The sequence below is a fragment of the Vipera berus genome (genome assembly GCF_964194415.1).
Source record: "Vipera berus genome assembly, chromosome: 7".
NCBI classification, from domain to species: domain Eukaryota; kingdom Metazoa; phylum Chordata; class Lepidosauria; order Squamata; family Viperidae; genus Vipera; species Vipera berus.
This window is the reverse complement of record NC_138209.1, coordinates 63,538,759-63,555,724: the sequence shown is the minus strand read 5'-3', so window position 1 is coordinate 63,555,724 and position 16,966 is coordinate 63,538,759. Positions and strand designations below refer to the sequence as shown.

The window sequence follows — 16,966 nt, the reverse complement described above, 5'->3', positions numbered from 1 at the left end:
TTAATATATTTGAAACATGTGGGCACATAGCACATATTTCTCTGATTAGAATTTTTTTGAACATACAAATACTTATGTCAAAGCTTTTCAATTCAGGTAGTTTTTGACTTACAGCTATTCATTTAGTGATTGTTCAAAGATACAGCACTGGAAAAAGTGGTGCATGACTATTTTTCACACTTATGACCATTGCAGAATTCCTTGGCAACTGGCATGTATTTATGATAGTTGCAATGTTCCAGGGTCATTTGATCACCTTTTGCAACTTTCTGACAAGCAAAGCAATGGAGAAGCTGGACTCAACAACCATATTACTAACTGAACAACTGCAGTAATTCACTTAACAATTGTGGCAAGAAAGGTCATAAAATGGGGGAAATCACTTAACTATTGTGTTGCTTAGCAATGGAAATTTTGGGGTAAATTTTGGTCATTAAATGACAACTCCTGTATAGCAGATGTGTATAATGCATGGAAGGATATCAAGGAATAGCAGGTTGATTTATTCCTTGAGTTCTTTTTGCTAGTGGTCTGCAGGGACTAGCACTACTTCCAATTTTCTCATTCCTGTCAAATTATTGTCGCCCTACCCCTCCAAATTCAGCCCTTTTTCATAGAGAATGTCTTCAGCATGGCTAGAAGTATATGGAAAGAATCAGCTTTGTATGGTAAATTATCTAGCATAAGCCTGATTTTGCTTTATAATTAAATTTAAGATATACATACATACATACATATACATATACATACACACGCACACACGTATATATATATATATATATATATATATATATATATATATATATATATATATACATACACACACACACACATACATGTGTGTGTGTGTGTGTGTGTGTATGTTTGAAAACAGCCCTCTGCCAAGTTAAGCATATATTAATTATTTCTCTGTTTAAAACCATGTGTATTAGGATGTGACAAGTGTTCTTTTAGATTTCCCATTTCATTACTGACTGTTTGGGAGGGGAAATCTTCTAGGTTGAATTTTTAATGCTGAAGATAATATTTGGTTTTTGTATTGGTTTTTATATATTTTTTTATAAACATAAGTTTTAACTTATCCATGAAGTCATTAAGCAACTTATTGCTTAAGTCAGAATGACTATGAAAAACTAGGTAAACTGATGACATTTAAGTGAAATGATTTTTCCTGAACTAGTCATGTGTAAGCACAACAAACATATAATGGAACTGAATTTTGCATAAATTCACCTTTCCACTTGAATAAATACATGAAAATATAAACTACATTTTTCAGAAGATTATTACCCTTTAAAACCAATTATTCCTATTTATTTTTTGAACTGACATTCAAATGCAAGATAGATACATGGTTGTGTTCTTTATAAAGCTTGTAAAAAACAACATAGAGATTAATAAGAACTTTCAAGAGTTTCAGAATCCTAATAACTCCTTTATAACTTTGGAAAGCTGCACATCATACATATTGCCATCCTATACTGTTGCTTGAGTTTATGATGTTTGTCTCAGCTGCATAAGATACTGTATATTACTAGTATAAATGCTGGGCAACCTGCAATCTTCTTAAATCTTATTTTCTCTTCAGAAATCAAATGATCAATAAACAGAAAACATGGTCTTCTATGATTTTGTTAGGAATAGTTCTGACTTTCTCTTTTTCTTTAAGCTTGCCTCCTTCTAGAATTGAAAAGTCTCTATTTCAAGAACGGAGAAGCTCCTTTGTTTTATGTGGAGTTTTTATGTGGAATATTTTAAATATTTTAAATTTCTTATTTGTTAGGCTTAACTATTAAAGACTAAAAAGTCTACCAAGTTTTACTGCTGTATTATTAATGAATCATCTTCTCTATGAAAAGGAATATTTTTAGTTCACTGTTACCACTTTATTAATCATTCTTAGTAGTATATTTTAGGGTGGTTGTTGTTTTTTACTTACTCCTGGACTGTCCTTTCATGTCTTTAGGAGAAAGTATGTGACCTTGAACTGTAATGTTTTTGATAACCTTTAAATTAATATTTATATATTATGTTTGTCTTATAGTATGTTATTGTTAAACATATTTCAGTACTTGCACAGAACATTCAGATAGGTTCTATTCCTCACTATCCACATTTCTTTTATTATTTCTTAATTACAATAATACTTCTGTACACATATTTACAAGATTACAAAACAGCAGACAACTTTCTTCATGCAGCAGTTTTTATTCAGCCAATTTACACTGGTATGAAAGCCTAAACAAGGTATATATTAGAAGTAAACCAGTCTCTGTATTTTGTAAGAAATTTCAGGCTTTTAGTCTTTGTGATTCTGGGTAAATGACAACTCAATACATAAATGACTAGCACATTTGTTTTTTGTACTTTCTATAGTAGGTTGCAAAGGGTGAGATATTCAACTTCCCTCTTCTTATTTCCTCTACTTATACCTACAGGCAGAAAATACAGACAATTACACTTAGGGAAATTTGAATCAAGGAAACTTCCCTTTTCACTATTATAAATAATTGCAAAGCTGAAGCTTTAAAGCACAGATTCAATTGGTATATAGGCTTCTTTGATAGTAGCTGTTCTGTTTGTCAGAGAAAATATGAACTCTTGAAGCTTGATTGTCTAGATCTGTTTATGGCTCGCGCTTCCATTATCACACTGCATGCAGACAAAAATTGATCTGGAAGGAGCAGAAGTAAGCATTCTAATTAATTTCATCTTTCATTTAAAAAAAATCAAAGGATTTTTTCTGTTTCTTTTGTCAATCCAAAGGCTGCCAAAATGTGTTTTGAGAATGCCTGGTTCCATTATAGATAGCAAAAGAAATGATATTTAAAGACATCTGAAAATTGACTCTAGTAATCAAAGCTAATGTTTCATTGGCTTTGTATTACTAGAGAGCAAAATTAAACCATATAATTCTGTATGAACTTAGTTAAATTTGTTCTCCAAATTAAAAGTAAAAACATTTTAATTATATTGTATGGAATTGAATTGTGTTGTTTTCTTTTCTTTTTTTATTTTAGTGTAGTTTTTTTAAAGAATATCATCATTTTGATATTGCAAGACAACCACATTAAGCTGCAGTATCCCAAAATCTGGTATACCTTTTCAAACTAACATATTTTATTAAACTGCCATTGAGTTATAGTTCACAAAACAGCATCTGTTAGTCTGAAAAGGGTATTACTAGCTTTATTTGATTGGTTTAGAATTAGGTTTAGAAGTTTTATATTCATTTGGTCTTATTTGTATTATCAGGAAAACAGTAAAAACAGTGCAAAGATAACAAAGATGGATTTTTTTAGGCATTCAATCAACATGAACAGCATAAAATTCAGTAGGAAATCAGATTTAATCCTGCTCTCTAATCTCCTTGAATTTTGGATGTTGGTGGCAAGTTGTACTTACCTTTACATTAACTCAAGTACACTTTTATGTATGATAGAAGAACTTCACGTAGAGCTCCAAAGGTACAGGGCGATAGCTACATATTCATGCCAACACAAGCTTTGCTCCTTCCATTCATCCTGATGGAAGTGTGGATGTTTGCCAGGAAAAAAGTGGGAGAAAAAATTAGCTGCCCATTGTCTATTCAATTTGTAGCCTTCTATGCTTTTAGTTTAAGTCTGGAAGAAGTTGTTCAAAGGCAACCAAAATGTCTCTGATTTAATAGGAGGATCAAGTAGTATATGTTATAATTTATTAAAAATACAAGCCAATATTATCTCTCCTTCCTTCCTTCCTTCCTTCCTTCCTTCCTTCCTTCCTTCCCTCCCTCCCTCCCTCTCTTTCTTTCTTTCTTTCTTTCTTTCTCTTTCTTTCTTTCTTTCTTTCTTTCTTTCTTTCTTTCTTTCTTTCTTTCTTTCTTTCATAAACTCATTTAATTAGTTTTAAATGGTTCACATAAATCCAACACATTAAACACAATACACTAAATAAGCTATTATCAATAGGCAGTTCATATTTTTGCACAAATATGAAGCAAAAGAACACAGTCTTTGCCAAACCCTACAAGACAGAGTAAGAGGGCCAACAAGGATGTGTTTAAAGTAAACTAATGTCAAGAAATTTCTATCTGGGTCTTGTCTATTTATTAATAACATGCTGTGGAGCATAGATTCCAGTGGAAAAGATGGTGCTTGTCTGAGACATTTGCTCACATTATATTCTTGCCTGAACTTTTATCTGACCTTTGTCTTGATAGTGATTCTTCTTATTGTCCCTAAGGGCCATTCCCTTTGCCCCTTACAATAACATTAATTAATTAATTAATTAATTAATTAATTAATTCGTTCATTCTTCATTTATTCATTTATTTAAGAGGAGCATTAGGTGGTATACAATGCAGAAAAATTAGCATTAAGATTTTTTAAAATGAACTCTAAAAATTAGGGTTAAAATTTTAAAATTATAGAATAATTACAATTAAAAGAGCCATGGTGCTGCAGTGGTTAGAGTGCAGTATCGCAGATTATTTCTGCCAACTGTCAGCTCATTCTGATTGGCTCACGGTTGACTCAGCCTTCCACCCTTCTGAGGTCAGTAAAATGAGCACTCAGATTGTTGGGGGGCAATAGGCTGACTCTGTAAACCACTTAGAGAGGGCTATAAAGCACTATGAAACAGTGTATAAGTCTAATTGCTATTGCTATCGCTATTGTTAAACATCTACATAGAATGAAGGCTATTGCTAAGCACATTGATTTGTGCTTTAGATTGTAAGCCGCCCTGAGTCTTCGGAGAAGGGCGGGATATAAAAGGATTAAAAAAAAAAGGGAGGAAAAATCCTAAAATGGCCATTTAATGTTGGGTTACTATATGCAGGGGAGCTCTCAAAGGACTAGTCAGCCCCACACAGTTGCATGGTTCTCTATGCTCCTCATGCAAGGCCATAGAGACAGGTTTTGACTCTTTGAAGAATGCTAAGAGGGCATTCTTCAGCTTTGGGGGAAGGATGTTTCACAAAGCAGGCGCAGCAGCAGAGAAACTCTTTTCCTAAAATCCAAAGAATCTAAATTCTTTAACTGACAAGAGTCTGCAGCAAACCTTCCCTCATATCTTTCCTATATTCCATGACCTTTTCCAAGATCTTCCCTTTTGTTGGGAAGATTGGAAATTGGGTGACATGTATTTGCCTAATATCCATCCAGAGAGGAAGAGTTCAGGAGGGGACAAATCATCACTTAGATCTGTCCCCTTAATAGAAGGTATGATCCCTCTTTCAAAGAAACAATCACTTCTCAGTAGAGCTTGGATCAAGTTTAAAAGACAGAAAACTCAGGTTACTTTTATCTACTTTCTCAGATTTTAAGTTGACTTCACATAGTCTCTTGAGAGAAGGGCGGTATATAAATTAAATTAATTAATAAATAAATAAATAGTGACAACATGGCTCTCCCTATACCATTTTGCATATTCCCTGAGGCTGAAAATTATTAAACAATATCAGCAAACTTTTTCTAAATTAAAATGGAATGTGAAGTGCAGTGCATTCTTTTAAAACATTCATTATGGACACTAAAAAGGTTCAAGCTACATTACTCTTACTATTTTCAGGTCAGACAAAACGTTCTCCATGGATTTCTAATTCATTTGTTCCTGAGTTTGCTTAATCTCCTTTTAAAACTGTTAAGGCTAGCAAGAACATAAAAGCAATTTTTAAACATTACACATTCTGAGCAACATTTAAAAGTGAATCTCCATGTTGTGGAGTTAGTTGGTGCAAAAGGTGCCTATAGGTTAAGATTCATAGAGTATCTTTCCATACTCTCCCCTTTACACACACACACACACACACACACACACACACACACAGAGGCAAATGTTAGAATTGGTCCCAATTCTATAATTTTGTGATTATAGCACTATACTATAAAAAAGCCACTGACCAACAAAGCACGATCAGATGAGTCACTTTTGTTCTTTCTATGTCCTCTTAGAGCTAATTTACAGGCAGCAAATAGTAGATAGAGTTAAATAGTACAAGTCAGGTTTTTTTCCTACCTTGTTGGATACCACCAAGGAAAATTAATAGGGCTGGTGGATCACTGGAAAACAGGAATATAATACAATAAAATAAAAATTAAAAAATATTTCCCTTTGTTGGAATCATATCAGCTTCCATGCACATTAAAGTATTTGAAATGCAGTATGGGACAGAGAAGAGTGATTATAAAAATTTACCTCAAACTAAGACTAAGACATTTGAATCAATGTATATATATATATATATATATATATATATATATATATATATATATATATATATATATATATATATATATATATATATATATATGGAGAAAAAAAACCCTCTTAGAATTGCTATGGTGCTATTATTAGCTTTGGCTCTAATTTGTTCCTGCCAAGCTCTGGAGGCTTGAAAAATTACATCAAGTTATTAAACTTTAAATATTATTTCCAATTTGCCACTGAGGTGTGCAGCCACAAGGTTTTGTCAAGAAAGCCATAGTTTGGTCTTGGAGTGACTGATTGAAGCCATTTCTCCTTAGAGAATTCCACTAAACACCAGAGATTTCTCCTGTGGCCCACATGTATTAATGGTAGAACTGTTGTATCACAGGCACACTACTGTACTGCAAAATGCCTGTTGAGCTAAAGTAACTGTCACGGATATTAAGCAACAGGTGAGTTACAAAATACTCCTTTAACCTGCCCTGAAACACCAAGCATAGAGCATCTCTGGCCTATGCTTGCCTTGAAGATGAAATAGCAATGGGTGGTATTATGCATTATTTGAAATTTGTATTTCAAAATGATTCCTAATTTAATTCAGACACATGGCTTATCAATAAATCCTGATAATACTGTTTAGTAAACTATTGTATGTAAATATTTAGCATATGTCATGTCCAACAATGAGCAAATTAAAAGCACATCTACCATTGACCTTGTTTGTTTGTATATACATACATACACTCAGTCCAATAACTATGATTTATTAAAAGATTAAAGAGCAAGGAGAAACACTTTTGTCCATGTACCCCATCTTAATGCAGATTTATATATCATTAGCTTATACTATACAAAAATACAAAAGCAAGTAGTAGGAAACAAAGGGAAGGTGAAGCGAAAAAGACAAGTGTGAAAAAGGAAGGAAAAAGAAAAAAAGTTGTTGACCCAGCTAAGTAGGGCTTATCCCTACAATGTGGTTGCCCAATTACCAGAAGAGGCAAGCAACCATATCTGGAAGACAGATATGAATAATATCATCTTCTATTAATACCCCACTCACTGTCAAAGTGATCTCAAGGCATATTTTTTGTCTATTTTCCAAATAAATGTTTCTATGTACTTTCATACTAAGTGCTCTTCATATATCTTGAGATTATTCCAAATGAAGCTAATCTGTTATATATTTTCAGAGAGAAAAAAACCTGTTAACTAAGTTAGTGTTCACAACTCTCTTTATTATTTTGAGCTGCCTTTTATCATGAATTTCACAATAGTGCAGGAAACAGTAATTTTTAATTACTGTTATTCTTTTCAGGTTTTTTTTTAAATTCTATGGTATGCTATTTCATCTTCTTTGTAGTTATATGAGATAAAAAGCATCTGAGGGAATATTTGCATATTGGGAATAAAATCTTTCCATCTCACAAACATACTAAGGAAATATATAGCACAAAATGCTTCAGTTACGATACTGAAAATCTGGTAAAGCTATGTCTTCAAAGTATAAATCATTTATTAGGAACATTATAGAAAAGCTTAATTTATAGAAATTATTAAAACTATCTTGGAATAAAAAAAATATTGCAATGAAAATGATTTACCATTTTTTTCCTACTTCTTATTTCAAACTCTCCTCCTAGCTCATTTTAAATAGTCCAGAAATAGCAGAATACTGAATATTTCGATATAAAAGAGCATGGGTTAAAATTAAAATTATATATAGCACCTCAACTAAGGAAGGGTGAAGTATTTCCTGTTTACAATGGCATTACAATGAATACAGTTGAATAATATATTTGTTATTATAACCTCAGAATATTTTTCAAATTGGGTTCAGATCAAATTTAAGTTAGAGCTGTGGGGGTAAATTTGTGCAGAAGTAAAGCTTTTGAAAAAAAAGCTTTCACTGAAAAGGGAAAATGACTAATGAAGATATCGTTATAGATCCTAATCAGCTTTATTAGCAGCTCTTGAGAAAACAAATAAAAAACTGTTGTGTAAAGAATTGATAATATTTTGCCAGATAATTTATGATTTGTATTTGGAAAACAGTGAGTAATCTTTCCATATCAATCTGGATCCAATCATGTCAGCATATATACAGTAACGGAAGGGAAGGAAAGGACATTTGGTGTAGCTCCAGATTATTCCCTAACAGTTGGATACACTATGCACATACTCCTCTTCCATAATATGGTTTAAAAAAACATTCAGCATTGTATTACTTAATTGTATTTTTTCTTAGTATATTTAGTATATTTAAAAGTTGTTATATATACAGCAAGATGGGGGGGGGAAGAGTCACTAGTTGTGTCTTCAAAATACTGTGTTGTTAGAGTTTTACACCTTTCCAGTGCAAAAATAAGCCCCCAAAATAAGCACACATTCAATATGAGCAGGAGGCATATATAAACATGATACATACAGTTTCATTCAGTCCTTGGCAACATGGTAGAGTCTACATAGAGAAGACGAAGACATGCCCTGACCTAGGCTGGATCACATGCCTCACACAGCCAATACTGTGTCTTAGTCAAAAACAGTTCTCATTGGCTGGTTTATCACTATGGCTATTCCAGTTCATAAAATTTCTTACACAGTGACACTCCTCCCTTTATGACTGGAATAGACATAACACCAAATAATTTAATACTTTTCCTATGGTGTACTCCACCCAATGGCTTGGTCATTACAGTTGCCAGATTGTCATCTGAAGAACAATGAAGCAAGTGAATTAGTTTACTTTTGATGGCTTCTCTGACATTTTTTTTAAAAAATTCCATTTATATCCCGCCCTTCTCCGAAGACTCAGGGCGGCTTACAAGCTTAGCAGTAGCCTTCATTCTATGTATATGCCTGCTTATTAGGGCTTTCACACACACCCCAAGAGGCATTATTACAAAGTCAGCTTAATTGCCCCCAACAATCTGGGTCCTCATTTTACCTACCTCGGAAAGATGGAAGGCTGAGTCAACCTTGAGCCTGGTGGGATGCGAACCTGCACTAATTGCAGGCAGCTGGTGTTACTTAAGGAGGCATTAGCCCACTGCTCCACCAAGGCAATACAATACAATGTCCACATACTTGCTTCTACTTTTCACTTGGTCACCTGTTGCCATTTTAATGCAAGCAGCATGATCTTCAAATACTGTTATAGCTTCTTTAACTTCTATGTTTAAATCCTTTAACAGCTGTACATACCAGGTTGCCTCTGAACAAAGTTCAGACAGAGCAATAAATTCTGCCTCCCCAGTAGAAATAGCTAGTTGTTTGTTTTCTGGACTTCCATCCAAAGTCCCTCCAGATAATACCACAAACCCAGAATTGGACTTTCTGGTTTGCACATCATTGACATAATCACTGTCAACATAACATTTTAATTTTAATTCTTCAGGGACCTTTATTTGAAGACCCAAATTCACAGTTCCCTTCAAATACCTGATAATTCTCTTCACACCATGCAATTGCAACTGTGTTGGTGCAGCAGTAAAGCAATTAAAGATGCTTACTGCACAAGCTATGTCTGGTCTGGACCACTGTGACAGATATAACAGGCTCCCTATTGCTGACTGATATATCTCCTGATCACAGGCTTCACTTTTGTCCTCACCTAAAATGATGTGAAAATCTATGCTCATAGGTGTTGGAGCAGAATTACAATCTCTCATATTGTCTCTCTCCAACAGCTGTTCAATTTTATTTCTTTGACTGAGAACGTAGCCACCTTTCTCAGTTTTTTGTATCGCTACACAAAGATAGTTTTGTATTTCACCCAGACTTTTCAATTCAAACTTTTTCTCCAATTGATTAGCAAATTCCTTCACCTTTGCCAGATCCTTTGCAATGAAGCAAAGATCATCCACAAATGCTAATAACTGTCAATCCCCTCTGTGGAATCTTGCAGTATATATGCAACTATCAGCTTTACAACTCTTGAACCCAAGACCCTTCAATGCCACATCTAAATAGATGTTCCAGTTTCTGGCTGATTGCTTCAGCCCATAAATGGCTTTGTTCAGTTTATACACAGTGCCAGGGTTTTTACTTTCATACCCTGGCACTTGAACCATGTAAATTTCTTCCTCCAACTCTGCCAAATTTTATGCCCATGTGCCACTGCCAATGCCAACCTTATATTTTCACTTTTTACTGTTGCTGCAAATACCTCATCATAGTGCACATTTTTTCCTGCAAAAATCCCTGTGCCAGTAATCTTGCCTTATATTGGACTTCATTGTTGGGTAACACTTTCTTTTTGTATACCCATTTACATCCTACAGCTTCCCACTTCTCTTGCTCTACTTTGGGTACTGCCAATACTTCCTGATAGTTTCTTGGCTCATACCACCATTACACACCTTTACTTTCCCAGCAGAATACCTGTCAGAATACCTTGTTCCATCACTCTGACCTGCGTGGCATGGATTGCCCTTGACTGTCAACCCTTTCCTGCTTCACATCAGAGTCCCCGTCTTCTTCTGACTCCTTTTTTTACTCTTTTTCAGCTTCTCCTCCCTGAACGCTGACACCGTCATTAAGTGAGTCACCATCACTAAGTGAGTCACCATCACTAAGTGGATCCTCCCCAGAATTGGCATCAATCCTTCCCCAATTTTGCTCTGCAAAGCCAGCAGATCTGAAAATTACTATACTTCTGCTTCCATCACTAAAGCAATAGCTCTTTGTGCCAGGCTCATAGTCCATGAACCTGAGCTTTCTAGCCTTTTGCTGCTCTTTTTTCCTAATTGCCTTTGGAAAATGCACCCATGAATTGCTTCCAAACACCCTTAAATGTGCTAAGATGGATTTATCCCATATAGCACAGCATATGGAGTATCATTGATAGAGGAACTCCACAGCCTATTGACCAAATAATTAGCAGTGAACAAGGCTTCACCCCAATACAATCTGCTCAGACCAGAATCCTCCAGCAGTGAGTCTTTCATGGTCTGCAAGACTCCATTCCATCCTTCAGCCACGTCATTCTCAGCTGCTGTGTATGGATTTGTGCATCTATTTCTTATTCCTAGCTGCCCCAACCACTCTTGAAAATTTGTTGACATGAATTCTGAACCTCTGTCAATTTGCAGCTGGCATACCTGTTGCCTATATCTTCTTTCTGCGAAGCTCACCCAGTGCTTGAACTTCTGCTGTACCTCTCTTTTGGTCTTAATCAAATAACAGAAACCAAATCTGCTGAAATCATCTACAATGACCAGCACATACTTGGCTGCTTCCAAGCTGGCTTGCACTGGGCCAACCAAATCTGCATTTACCAGCTCTAGAATCCTTGTTGTCTGCCTTGTGCTCTTCTTGCTCACTGGGAACACCTTGGATTTCGATGATTTACATACTACACAGTCTAAGTATGCCTTACACCCTTTCAAGGTTAATCCCTCTGCAAACTCTGGCATCCTATGCAACACTCTGAAGCTGGCATGGCCAAGCTTTCTCTGCAAGAGATAAATGCATGAATCATGTTGTGCCACATTACCAAATGTTTGGGCACACTTAACCTTTTGTGTCTGCAACACATAAAGATTATCCTGTTTTATGCCCTGTGCACATACATTCCCATTTCTTTTTATGAATCATTTTCCATTTACAAATGTGGTCTCAAACCCTTGTTTGTTAAGACTGGAGACACTCAGTAAATTATGCTCCATTTCAGGTACACATAATAAATTATTAAACCTTTCCTCCAGACATGGAATCAGCACACTGCCTTTCCCCATGACTTTTGTTCCTGGCCATTTGCTAAGGCCACTGCATCTCCTCCAGTTGAATCCAATCTGGAAAACAACTTAGAATTATTAACAATTCTTTGACTAGCCCCACTGTCTATTAACCATTTGTCTCTGCTATTACAATAGATAACATTTGAAACAGCAGCTTGTCCATTTGCTATTTCTCTTCCTTGTAAACAGTTTTTTCTTTAAATGAGTTTCAGCCCCACAGATGAAGCATGTATTTTTCTCCTGTTCTTTTTTCTTTTTTCTTTTTTGGTAAGTCTCTGCTGAGATGTAATCTGATCTTTGCAAACAGGCAGTCTGCTGCTTTGCTCTCTGTGCTCCTTGGCCCCCTACATCAGGAATTTCTCCTCATGGGGTTTCTGTTCTTCTGAAATAAAACAGGCTTTAAACGCTTCTATACTTAATTTCTGTTCACGTCTACATTCAAAAACAACTGAAATGATGGCCCATGTTTCATCAAGACTATTTAGTACCAACAGCACTTCTGAGATCAGGAATCTGCATTCCTCACTGTTCTAATTCAACAAACAGTTTCTGCATGTGGAACAAATGCTCTTCTATGCTCTCATATGGCAACAGCCAGGCTCTGTACAATTGCCTTGATAATTGCACTGTATTGCATGCTGAAGCACTCACATGCACACTTTTCAACTTCAGCCAAATCTCTTTTGCAGTTTTTAAGTCGGCTACATTTAATAATTGTTTATCTTCCACATTCAAGATGATGTAAGCCAGTGCCTTATCATGCTTCCGTTGTTCTGCAGCTGCTAATTGCCCCTGGGGTGGAATAATCACAATATCCCAGAGCTCCTTAGCCTTCAGGAAGCATTTCATTTTTGCAGCCCAAATAAGACAATTCTTTTGTCCCAATCGAGGCAGAGAGCTCTCCTTTATATCAACCATCCTTCATCTGATCAGCCTTTTTCTTTCTTAATTCAGGCAGTCATTCAGCTTAATTACACTCCGTGTTGAGCCTCAATTTTTTCCTCCAGTCTGAACTGTGTGCAAGGGCTGGCTGGGATCTGGACCCATAACCTATTAGAGTTTTACAGCTTTCCAGCGCAAAAATAAGCCCAAAAAATAAACACACATTCAAAATGAGCAGGAGGCATAGTTTAGAAAACTTTTATCTATAATATACAGTATATATAAACATGATACATACAGTTTCATTCAGTTCTTGGCAACATGGTAGAGAACAACAACAACTCTTAACTTGGAGATCAGGACACAGGGAAGACTACATAGAGAAGACTAAGACATGCCCAAACCTAGGCTGGATCACATGCCTCGCACAGCCAATACTGTGTGTTAATCAAAAACAGTTCTCATTGGCTGGTTTGTTGCTATGGCTATTCCAGTTCATAAATTCTTACACACTGACATATTCTTAATTATTTGTATGAATAATTTTATAGGTCTTCTGGGGGGAGGGTAAAGCTGGACAACCAACTGACAAGGAATAATAAAGTAGCCTGCCTTAATGTCAGAAGACTGAAACATTGGATTTTGAGAAGACCATACTGAAGCATATTTTCTATTTATTAAAGGAGAATTATCTAACTTTTCCACTTTTATTTTTTTGCACCAGACATGCAGAATGCTGCCGGCTGCCTGTTTATGGCTTCTCCGATAAATAAGACTGATAAAAATGTGTATCTTTCTCTCAAGGGAAGAAAGGGAAACACCTACTCAAGTAGAGGTTGAATTTGAAAACATGTTATAGTATCTTATCTCTTTGCCTCCTCTGTGCTAGTCCACTTTTTTTTATCAGACTTGCTGGAAAGAGGAGCTGCAGTATTTGATTAGAATCAATATTAAAGTTGATTCAGACAGTTCTTGTCTATTTTTCCAAACAGTACAGTGTTTTAACCAAAAATAAATAGCTATTTGGCCTTATGCATAGTAAACAACAGTTGCTCTTGGAGTTATATACATCAGTGTTCAAGCTCCTCTAAATATGAAGCTAACACACTTACTGTATATATGACAAAATATACAGAATTAATAATGCAGTGAAAGCAATTTTTCCATCCCCAAAATGTAGTAACTGTCTTAGATCTTTGTACATAATCTAGCAGGGATTGCTATCTTAAGTTCAGGATCTTATTTTTTCATGGTAAAATGTAGTTTTTTAATGTATTATGACATTTTATAATGGTCAACTTTATAATTCATGGAGGTCAGATAAAGTAGCTAAATGTATACAAGGACACTTCATATCTAATAGAAGAGAATACCCACTGAACTGTGGAATACCAAGGATTCCAAAATATTTGTTTTATTATTATCTTGCCAATGTCTGGCCTTCAGTTTTCTGAAGCTGTATTTCCTTATGAAGGAAGTATCATTTTCCACATATAGGAATGAGAAGTACTTTGAATCCAAAGCTGTTAACATCTCTTTAATCCCAATGCATATTTCCTTTGGATCCTGTGGCTGTCAAATAGATGGAGGGATTTATTTATTTATTTATTTATGGAAGTGGTATCAACATGGCAGCCTGCACGTACCTCTTTCAAAGCTACTTTTCAGCATCAAATCTAAAGTGCTGCTTTTCTGGTCTTCTTTCACCATCTCCCTTACTCTACCATCTCCCATATTTTTATTATTATTATTATTATTATTATTATTATTATTATTATTATTATTATTATTATTATTATTATTATTATTATTATTATTATTATTATTTCAAAAGCCCCAATGTTATAATGTCTTCCTTGGAAATTGAATTGAGGTCTGGGAAGCTGCATAGCACTAGAACAGGGGTAGGCAACCTGGGCTCTTTTATGACTCATGGACTTCAACTCCCAGAATTCCTGAGCCAATTCTGGGAGTTGAAGTCCATGAGTCATAAAAGAGCCGAGGTTGCCTACCCCTGCACTAGAAAGAGAAGGAGAGTCATTCAGGAAAAGGGAGCCCCCTTATGCTCCTTAGCCATCTTTATAAGTGAAGTAAGTGCAATAACAGTGCATCCATTCACCAATAATTTCACCATTTTTTTATTCTTTACTGGGGAAAAAAACTTTTGGGAAGTAAGGTAAAAAGGTAAAGGTAAAAGTTCCACCGTACATGCGTGCTAGTCGTTTCCGACTCTAGGGGCCGTTTCAAAGCCGAAGAGCCAGCGCTTGTCTGAGGACATCTCCGTGGTCATGTGGCTGGCATGACTAGATGCCAAAGGCGCACGGAACGCTGTTACCTTCCCACCGTAGTGGTCCCTATTTCTCTACTTGCATTTTTACGTGCTTTCGAACTGCTAGGTTGGCAGAAGCTGGGACGAGTAACAGGCGCTTGCTGTTACACGGCACTCAGGATTTGACCCGCCAAACTGCCGACCTTCTGATCAACAGGCTCAGCGTCCTAACCCACTGAGCCACCGCGTCCCTTTGGGAAGTAATTCCCATCAAATAGAATAAGAATGCATCCCCCAAATCCCAAATATCCAAAACCAATATTTTGTTGTTGTTAGTTGCAAAGTCGTGTCCGACCCATTGCGACCCCATGGACAACGTTCCTCCAGGCCTTCCTGTCCTCTACCATCTTCTGGAGTCCATTTAAGCTCATGCCTACTGCTTCAGTGACTCCATCCAGCCACCTCATTCTCTGTCGTCCCCTTCTTCTATTGCCCTCAATCTTTCCCAGCATTAGGCTCTTCTCCAGTGAGTCCTTCCTTCTCATTAGGTGGCCAAAGTATTTGAGTTTCAAAAACAATATTTAGCAGGGCACAAATTTATGTATCTTTTCCCACTGAACTTGTATTTATTATTTGCTGTTAAGCTTAGGCTGTCTTTTTCTGTTTGAGAAAGCAAAAGTAGGTTTTTGGTTTCATGGGATTGCTTATCTATTAACAAATACTGATTTATCTTGGATGGTTTGGTATTACTGTTTCTTGTAAGTCACTTATTGCTATCAGAGAATTACATTTTGAAATGTAACTTTCAGTAGTTCAAGCTCTCTGCCTTGTAAAATGATATTTTCCATAATGGGGGGGGGAAGAGGAAGCATTTAAAGAGAAATAAATATTACTTTGAAGAGGTTCTTATATATTGCTAATACTTTTTAAATTTAATTTTAATTATAAACCATTATAAATTATAAACCATAAACCATGGTTTGCTATAAACAGTAGGGCATTATCAGCCCTCTCAAACTACTTAATTGAAAGAAACACAAATATTAGTTTTGCTTTTGCTTCTATTTTCAGCCCAATATAGAATAAGATTTTTTTTCATGCATAGATTTCAAGAGATCTTATTTTGTATATTTTCTTCTTCTTCTTTACAGTACAGACATTTGCACACAGATACTACAGATAACAGTAGTTACACTTTTGAACTCCCATGCTTGCTTAATATTATATTGATATCCATTTTTTGTTATTAAGGACGTCTACCGAGCAATCTATTTTCAGAAAGACTGTTCCCATAGAATAAGTAAATAAATAAAATGGGAAACAATGTTATGTCATACTCCATTAATTGCCAGATGGAATTATGTACAGTACTCATACACATGATACTCATGGATTAAAAAGGGGAAAAAAACTCTGTGTGAGGAAGGGGAGACATGAGAGTGAAAATATAATTTATTATTTTTCTACCTTAAAAGCATTTGTGTCACCTGACCTAATGTTTTATAGCTATTGCCTTCTGCCCAGCACCTTATCTACATTCAAAGCCCAGTGCAGATGTTGCTTTTCTCTGGGTAGCTCTGTATTAATATGCAGGCTGTCCTACTATAGACCTAAATGCATATAGTTAACACTGTTAATAAATGTGTACCTAATAACAAAGTGCTTTTCCAAGAATAAGAAAGCATCACTCAGATTCATTTCACCAGCTTTTTGTGGAATCTGTAAAGAAAGATTTATAAAGATTCCAAACTAGCTGTATATCTAGGATTGGCATGCTGACAAACTGTTTTTATTACAAATGTAGCATTATTCTGAACTGCCATTTTAAAATTACATTTAAATTACATTTTAAAATAGGTTATTATCTTTTCTTTTCTAAAAAACC

At 35.5% G+C, this 16,966-nt stretch overlaps 1 protein-coding gene and 1 long non-coding RNA gene across 5 annotated transcripts in view; one reads left to right on the top strand and one right to left on the bottom strand.

Moving 5' to 3' along the window:
- FSTL5 (follistatin like 5) overlaps positions 1-16,966 on the top strand; it is a 387,142-nt gene that overhangs the window by 255,044 nt on the left and 115,132 nt on the right. The window lies entirely within an intron of this gene.
- Positions 1,498-13,069, bottom strand: LOC308670883. 4 transcript variants are annotated; one of them, XR_014027103.1, is made up of 4 exons: positions 11,887-13,069; positions 11,469-11,645; positions 3,406-3,524; positions 1,498-2,674 (listed from the first exon to the last, which is right to left on the bottom strand). It is a non-coding gene; the product is annotated as an uncharacterized lncRNA (long non-coding RNA). The 4 variants fall into 4 exon arrangements; XR_014027104.1 differs by lacking the exon at positions 11,469-11,645 and adding an exon at positions 6,001-6,044 and having other exon boundaries at positions 2,098-2,674; positions 11,887-13,068; XR_014027105.1 differs by having other exon boundaries at positions 2,102-2,674; positions 11,469-13,066.